The sequence below is a fragment of the Manacus vitellinus genome, unplaced genomic scaffold (genome assembly GCF_001715985.3).
Source record: "Manacus vitellinus isolate BGI_N305 unplaced genomic scaffold, ASM171598v3 scaffold_12_pilon, whole genome shotgun sequence".
Classification (NCBI taxonomy): Eukaryota; Metazoa; Chordata; class Aves; order Passeriformes; family Pipridae; genus Manacus; species Manacus vitellinus.
In genome coordinates, this window is record NW_021938949.1 from 2,778,327 (window position 1) to 2,787,407 (window position 9,081).

The window sequence follows — 9,081 nt, forward strand, 5'->3', positions numbered from 1 at the left end:
AAGATTCTGTAAGGCAATGAGGTATTTTTGAGCATCCTTCTGTGAGATGGCCTGACATTTTTTAGTGAGGAAACTGGCTTCTGATGGGACAAGACGTGGGTGAAAGCTGCTGCAGGGATGAGATAATGCATTGCACAGCTTGTCAAACTCCCTGTTGATGTCTGCGTTGAGTTTGGCTGGGCTTGTTTGCAAACACCTACTTGTACACTCTGTAATGCAATGAGAAAAAAGCTGAAGGAATTTTTGGGGGCTGAGAATCCACTGAGCAGCTTCGTGCCTCTTAAACAGGATGGTGGGAAATTACTCGGAGGGACACGGCGGCGCCTGTGTGCTCATTCTTGGGAGAGCTGCAGAGAACTGATTTACGAGTGTGTTTTGACACTGTAAACTCCTTGGAGAGCTCCTCAGCAGGCCTGGGAGGATGTAAAGAAGGAAATGGCTCACTAGAAAGGGGAAAAGCTGGAGCCAGCTTGACCTGCAGAGGGACTTAAGTCATGAGAGGGCCTGCCAACGCAGTGTGACATGTCAGAGTTCAGGGGTCCTGGAGCAGGGGCAGGCAGCAGAGACATGATGGAAGTAGACCAGGAAAAGCACATTGAGCTTCGGGAGAGACAGGCTGACCCTCCCCATGACCAGCAGTAGCAGTCTCTAAGCCACACAAGAAATTTCCCAAAGCTGGTTCATGGGTGAAGACACTTGCAGGAGGGCAGCATATGGCTCATGAAGCTGTTTGATCTGAACAGGGGAGAACTGTCCCAGGAGCTGTGGAACTTTGGTGCTTTCTTTGTGATCTGGAAGCTTGGGTCCCTTCAAGAGGTTTTCAAGGTGTTTTGAGGAGATGCCAACTGGGATTATCCTTAAGGAGCCCTTACAGTTGTCTTTTTGGAAAGGCTGAAAGGGGAGATCTTGAGTCAGTCAAGAACAGGACAATTAATTCTACTTGAACTCTCTTGCAGAACTTTGGCTTCTATGCCTGCAAGAAAACGGAGAGAGCAGAAGTCTCCAGTCCCCACCAGTCCAATGGAGCCGATGGCCCCTTGAGCACAGATTCTACTGAATATTAAATTCTGCAAATCCAACAAGGATTTCGGACTCAAGGGTAGAATGGGAATGGCTTCTCAAAGCTTTCATGGTGTGAAACTCCCCTAGGTAGGATGAATCTTTTCTTAGCTTTGCATTTCCTGGCTTCTCATAGCAGGAGGATGCAAGTGGAGGATCAGGAGGTGGCAAAGCTGCAGCACTCTGGGATGAAACCAGGCTGACCATGGAATCCATGATTCTTCTGCTTTGTCCTGGGGTTTTCACAGGGCCAATAAACAGCCCTGGATGGCTAGGAATCAAGACTAACATGTCAAGCTTGGAGATATTTCTAGAGAATGTCCTGCTGTCACTGAGGCATTTCTGGTGGGACAGAGGAATGACTGGTTTCTGTACATATCTGTAATTTGTGTTTAGCATTTTGCAGTTTTCACTTGGTGCTCAGCAGTTTAACACATTCATTTTGGTACTTTAACCTTGATTCCTTTTAGAGAGTAATTTATGTTCCATTCTGATGTTTTAGCACTCACTCCAGACAGCTAAATGGGTGATGTGTTGGCTGCATAAACCACAGAGGAGCCACTGAAACTCCTGCTGGCTTTTAGTAACTAAGCATCAAGACAAAATGAGTCTTTAGCCTCGGTAGGTGACTGCCTCATTCCCTGATTTCTACGTGCTTTCCTTGGACATCTCTGAAGAAGCCAAGTGTAAATGTGTGAATAATCCTGCAAGGGGAATCTTCACCCACCATTCCCCTGTGATTTCTAGGAAGCATCCGTGTCCTTTCTGTGGCTTCACAGCCAGCTTAATTGGTGCCCCAGGCTGTTCAAAGGACTGAACAACAGCACGGTTTCTCCATAATCTCCTTGCATGGTCCCTGTTTCCTACGCTGTTCCCATGGGTATGGAAAGATAACAATAGTTACACCATCTGTTTTTATACATCAGAACAAGGTGTTAGAACAAGCATGTGTTTCCGTGCTGTATTGGAGCTGGTTGTGAGCTACACAAATGTTACTTTATTCCAAAAAAGCCCTCACAGCTTGGGCAGGGATGGGCCACTGTGAGCAAGGGGGTGAATTTGCTGATTTTGGAAATTTGCAGTTGGAGTCACTTGTTGAAACTCAAATGTTTCTGCTGGGATTGCCAAGGGCTTGCCCTGCAAACTGTAGGGCTGTTTGATCCCATGGCTGGTGTGCACATGAGTACCTAGAGTTGCATTTAGTCAATGCATCCACAAAGCTAATTCTGGGCTCCTGATTCCTCCTCCATGTGGAAAATGTCACAGAGAATGCAAACATCCAACACTGTGATGCTGCTGGTTTCTGAAGGTGCAATGCTTCCACTGCTCTGTAGATCTCCCTGAACTGGATGTTGGGGGCAAATGGATTATTTCAGACATGTTGACTCTGTCTTTATCAGCTCCTTCAGTCATGTTGAATAGGATTATATTGTCAAAGTTATTTCTCTTTTATTTAAAAAAAAAAGACTCGGCACAATCTCAGAGGATGGGGTTGGTTTGTACTGTGGATCCACTTTTCTCCCTGAAACACAGAGACTGTACCAGTGACTATCACAGAGCACAGGAACATAGATCCAAGATAGATTCCAGTGTGGCCATTCCCCTGTTCCTCTGCCCGAGGACGGCCAGCAGACAGAAAGGTTGTTAAATGCTGGAATTAGAGAGATTTCTCTTGCTTTGACTCAGCTAACAATGTCATATTAAATTCAGAGTGGCAATTTGAACATGGATCAAAGCATTATGACAGCTGCCAGCCTTTGATGTACCGCTTCTGTTGGAGAAAGTGGTGGAAGAAGCACAGATGGTGTACTGGTGGATAATGGATTTAAAATTGCACACACTCTCACACCTGGGTTTTTTGCTGAGAACTCTTGCTCCCTTTCTTTAGATCACAGTCTGTTGATGCTCCAGGGAAAATGGTGTTCAGGACCAGTTTCCTGGCTGCACCGAAGCGCTTGTGAACTGAAGATATTTAACAAGACCCCGAGCTGACAAAAAGAAGCCTTCAAAACTATTTTCCCCCCTTTACTGTGGTCTGAAGTCAGCAAAAGATTTCAGTATGAGAAAATTGCTGTTACTTACAGCTTCCTGGCATGTGCTACCTGTGTGTTACAGCTCTGCTGTTTCAGGTCAGGCCACATTAGGGTGAGGGTTGCTGCTGCTATCACAGATTTGTTCTCAGTGAGTGTCTTGGATCCTCAGCTGCGTCTGGAGCAGGTCTCGTGACCTGTACACAAACACATTAAAAAGATCAGGCATGATCCATCTGACAACATCAGCTGGATGGAGCCCCTGTGCTCTGGAGCCAGGCTGGGGGAGCTGGGGGTGTTCAGCCTGGAGAAGAGAACCTTCAACCTTAGAGCCCCTTCCAGTGCCTAAAGGGGCTCCAAGGCAGATTGTACAATTCTGTGCCCTAGGGTGGCCCACCTGGCTTATCCCACCTAACTGTCACCTGTCACAGCTCCCAGCTCCATGGGGAGATCTCCAGTACCCTGGGGTATTTCAGATGGCAATGGGTCCCCAGTTCCAGGGGGGAATATACTCAGGATAAGTCACCTATGATATAGATGTCACCTCAAATCTCTACAGAGATTGCTTCTCTCCAGTGAAAACAGCACTGATCTTGGTATCCTGGGATGAGGGAGGACACACCTCTAAAATTCCAGTGCACTTTGTCTTCCATGACCTCTATTCCAGTGGAAGTCCCCCTTAGATTAATCTGTCCAAAACATGGACTGTGGGGACATTTTATTTCTACATTTTTTATATCTTTTTGAAACAGCCTTGAGCACTGTCTATTTATAGACAGAATAGTGCCTTAAACACCAGGTACAGTCTCTAGTGGTGTTATCCAACAATAAACAACCTGCATTAATCAGAGATGAAATGCAAGGTCACCTCTTTGTTCTGATTTTTTCTTCTTTTACTTGGCTTCACTCCATACTCTTTTGCTTCTTTCTTAAAAAAACAAAGAAACAAAAAAGAAGAGGTGCTTGAGTTGCTTGAGTTCTCACTTGTGTTGTGCTTGGTCTCTTCCAGGCCAGAAGAGGGAAATGTGCAGAGAAGAATTTCTGCATTGGGACCAATTTGTGTTTGGTTTCAGCAGTATTGGGCAAGGTTCAGAGCAGGGTTACAGGAGGGTGTGACTGTGTGACCTCCATCAGGCTGCACACTGGGGGGTTGGAACCATCATTTCCATGGCTTCCCTGTATCCATGCCCAAGTGGACACATGCTCAGTCTGCCAGCTGAGGAAGCACCTCATCAAAAGAGCACAGTATTGCTTTGTTTTACTGAACCATGGTGTGGAAGTACAGAAAAAGGTCAGAGTGAATGTTATTGGGCTGTATCTTATTCTACTCCCATGTGCTCTTTAAATTAAAGCTAATTCCACAACCAAATTCCCTTGTGATTCACACCAGAAAGACGTGGAGCTAATCCTGTGGGTGCTCAGGTAATGTTTTGGGTGTACACTGATATAAATCCAAGCAGCAGGACTCACTGGGATTGTAGTGGACTAAAACCCTGTAAGAGAAGAGCAGAATATGAGAATGACATTTGCTTCTAGTGGAGACTTCCAGCTTCCATTACGGTCTGTGCAGTTCTGCTTCACACCAGGAACTCTTCAAGGGTTTCATTCACTTACCATTTTCATTCTCCTGCCATTTAAGCTCTCCCAAGGTATTCCTTGTGACCTCTGGCTACTTCTCCTGGAAGGCCACATACAAGTCCCATGTCATGTCAGCCAGCCAGGAGTGCTGATGCTCTGGGGTATGTTATGGGAGGAGACACCCATGTTTTGGCAAAAAGAGACAGAGGGAATTGTGTATTTATGTATTTACAGCACATCTGTTGCCAGCTTTTGTGAAAATAGAATGAAAATGAGACTACAAATAATGAGGTCTGTGAGTATCCACGATTTTTTTTCCCTCTTTTTAAATTAGTGGTTTCTTTACTCCTATTATTTCCTTTGAGGGCAGATTTTTAAAATTTTTTTTTCTTTTTCTCTATGTACTTTCGTCTGTGTAAAATTTCAGGACAAAATAAATATTGCAATGTTCAAATTTGCAGAATGAATTTATAGTGACAGTCTGATTCAGGAGCTGTTTTCCTCTAGAAGGATAATGATAACATCAGTAGTTTTCTCCTCCCCCTTATGCCACTCTGGATCAAAAGGAGCTCCAGGGAAATCAGTAGATGGGATTCATCATCACATTATATTGAAATAAAACTGAAGTGATACACCAGTGAAATAATCTCGGTGGATTTAGGCAGGTTTGGAATGTGGGTGATTTCTGTGCTGAGGGACAAAGGGTGAATTCATCTCACCTTTAACTGAGGCTTCATTTTAAAATTCAGTTCAAATTTTTTCAGGGTTTTATTTCAATATTTCCCAAATCCGTCTGGCAAAAGCTTAAATTAAGACAGGGCTAAATTACAGAGTAACCATAGATAAAATAGAGGACCTTGAGTTTTCTGATCAAACTAGAAAGCAATAAGTCATTGAAAGAAGAGCTGACTGATGGAACTCGTTATTTTTAAGGATTCTCAAGGGATAAAAGCTATTAATAGCAAAAGAAAATTTGTTGTGATGTTCCTGACATTGCCTATTTTTGCACTATTGTTTTGCATTTTGAAAATCACTCTGAGTTCAGAATTCTGAATTAATATTCATGAAAAACAATAGTTTTAGAAGACCAGCATGAAAATTTTCAGCAATCCTTGAACATTTTCCAAAATCTATGTTCTCTTCCACATTTTTTTCTCCCTTTGAGATGGTCCTAGTCAAGCACTATGAAGTAATGACAGATTTCCTGTGAACTCTTGCTAGATAGTTCTGCTACAGCCATGGGGAGTGAAAGGATTTTAGGTTTTCCTTTCTCCCTACTGAAGTGATAACTGAGAGTTGAAAATCCACCCTGTGTGGTGCCTTGAATATTTTTGCCATCAGTTCAACCACAAAGTGGTGCCTGACCGTGTAAAGGTCTGAAAAGAGCCGCCTTAGAAGGTTCATAGTTTTTATCTGAGCCTCAAAGTGTCCACGTGTCTGATCTCTTACGTGTGATAACAACAAGGACTGGAGGAAAACATCTGATCTCCCATCCAGGGGTTAACTTTTGGCAAAGGAGAACTTTCTATAATAAGGGTAAAGTTTTCTGGAAGAGTACATATTACTGGGAGCCAGTTTAAACCTCTGGGAAAAGAATTTTGAAGGAATCAGTGGGCCTCCACGAGCCTTCCCAGCTTCTGCCCAGGCTGCTTTCAGTCTCAAGGATGTGGAAGTGTTTATCAAAAATAATTTTAAAATAAAAATAATTCGCTTTTAATAGAAGAATTAAAAATAACCCCCTATTACCTGCTCGCACCCTCTTCCAGGAACAACAAAAAGAAAATAAGTGTGAAAGACATTAGTCTGATTAATGCCTGTCTCATTACTGGTTATTATAGTCATGGACAAGAATGAGGTTTTTGGAAAAAAAATAGTGACTACAAACCAAATATCACTGTGTCCTGGGACATTGGTGACTTCCCACACCAATAAGCCAGAATTTCTACTTTATTAGGTCCAATCTCATCAAAATTTTCTTTTCTTTTTTTTTTTTTTTTTTTTTTCCATTTTGGAGATTCAAATCTTTCTATGTCATGGCAGATCTGTCCTTTCATGTTATTGGTAGGTGAGTTATGGGGTCTCTGTGTCCATCCCTTGCTCTGACCCACTCCACCAAAGCAGACAAAGGGATGTTTTAGCTCTCAGGGAATTGCCAAAGCAATGAATAGACAAAAACAACTAAATAGTCGGAAAAGTGCAATTACTACAACCTGTCACTACCTGCAAAACCTGGTGATGGATCAATTATAGAGAGATATATTATAATACAGTCCTGATCAGTAGAGAAAGGAAAAAGCTACGATACTGAGACATGAAGATCCTGAATCTTTTTCACCTGAAAGTTGGGCACTTGCAGAAGACTCTTGACTGTTGGTATGAAATTAGACAAGTAGTTTCCCGCAAGGTGGAATGACCATAAGTCAGTCAAACTCACTGATTTCTCCAGAGAGCTGGTGATAAAATATACATCTATGAAAGGCAAAAGAAGGATTTTTGACTTTCCTGTGTCTGAGTCTAAAAAAAAAAGCCTGTGCATTTACTAATTCATCTCAAATGCTGAATAATTCCCTTTTGATTTTCTGCAGAGCACTAATATGAGCAGCTGATTTTTCTTTACTTACAGTGAATTCGTGCTGTAACACAAGCCTACAATGGCTCTTGATCCGAGCTGTGTATTGATTAACTAATAAACCCAAAAGAGAAGACTTTTTTGCAGATAAATCTCGTGTTAGATGTAATGTGAAACCCTGCTTTGTTTACCTTCTTGCTCATGAAGGAAGCAGATAAATTCACTGAAAGCTGCAGTCAGAGGGAGATTGTGATGGCCAGTGTCTTGAGACAATTGTGAGTTCTGTGCTGTAACAAGAAAACCTGATTTGAGCATCCTCTCGAGGGCTGGTGGTGTAAAGAGAGGTGGCAGTGGCAAAACAGAGTCATTGCAAAGTAGTGAATGGGTGGACAAAGGGCCGTCCCCAGATGAGCCCTGGTTAAGCTTCCTGCACAGGCAGAGCCTTTCTGTCACTTATTCCTGTATCCTACACTCCAGTGACTGTACAGAGCAGAGTCTGGGCTGACTGGCTCAAATACAGTTCAAATACAATATATAAATGTGTGTGTGTGTGTTTATAGTTTATATGTATATACAATTTATTTAAAAATTATATGTATATATATTTCAGGCTGTAAGAATTTACAGGTGAATGTCTCAATCTGTTCAGGGAGAAAATCTGCTACATTAGAGGTTTCTGTAGCTTAGCTGAGATATAAGCAGTTTTATTTTTTCTGTAATTGGGCTAAGCACTGAAATATCTTGCCTGAGCACATTCTAGAAATATCCAAAAATGTAGTTAAGTGGACAGACAGCAACAGTGGAAAAATCTCTTCTGAACACATGGAAAAATGGTAAGAATTCACTGATGACCCAGGGGATCTCATATGCAAAAGGTATTACGTGTGTCCTGCCTCTATGCAAATAAATAAAGTGTTATATTATGATACTCAAAGCGTTTGTAGCATGGTCTGGAATTTTAATTTAGAGAGTGAGAGATAGTGACCAGGGCAAGGAATCTGATGGGAGTATTGTTGCTTCCCAGTGGCAGTGTCCTGCTGTTCACTGAGTTCTTCATTCAGAACTGGGAATGGGGGACAGTAATGATGCTGCTAATAAAACATTCCCTCTGGCTCCTGAGGGGTAAGGGCAGCAGAACAGATGCTGTCCTGCACTATGGAGAGTGGATTTCAGGTTAGTAACAGGTGAAGTGCAGGGAGTGGGAACCTTCAGGGGGTAGATGGGGGTGTAGGAGAAATGGTGGATATATCTGGGGTCATAAACTGCACAGTGAGACACGTCAAACTCTTCCCCACATAAGAATCCTGGGATCCAGTACAAAGGGTCACCCAAGAAGAAATGTCTGTGGTGCCCTTGTTGGTTTCCCCAGAGGAGGATTTATCAGTCATAGAATGGTTGGGTTGGAACAGACCTTAAAACTCATCTCATTCCACCCCCCTGCCATGGGCAGGGACACCTTTCACTATCCCGACTTGCTCCAAGTCTCATCCAGCCTATCCTTGAACACTTCCAGGGATCCAGGAGCAGCCACAGCTTCTCTGGGCAACCTGTGCCGGGGCCTCACCACCCTCCTAGGGAAGAATTTCTTCCCAATATCCAATCCAACCCTGCTCTCTGTCAGTTTGAAGCCATTCCCCCTTGTGCCATCACTCCATGCCCCTGTCAAAAGTCCCTCTCCAGCTCTTTTGTAACCCCTTTAGATGCTGGAAGGGGCTCTGAGGTCTTCCTGGAGCCATCTCTTCTCCAGGCTGAGCAATTCTCTCAGCCTTTCCCCATAGGAGAGGTTTTCTATTTATGGAAACTCTGTTGGTTTCCCAGGCTGGGCAGACAGGAGCCATGTCCCAC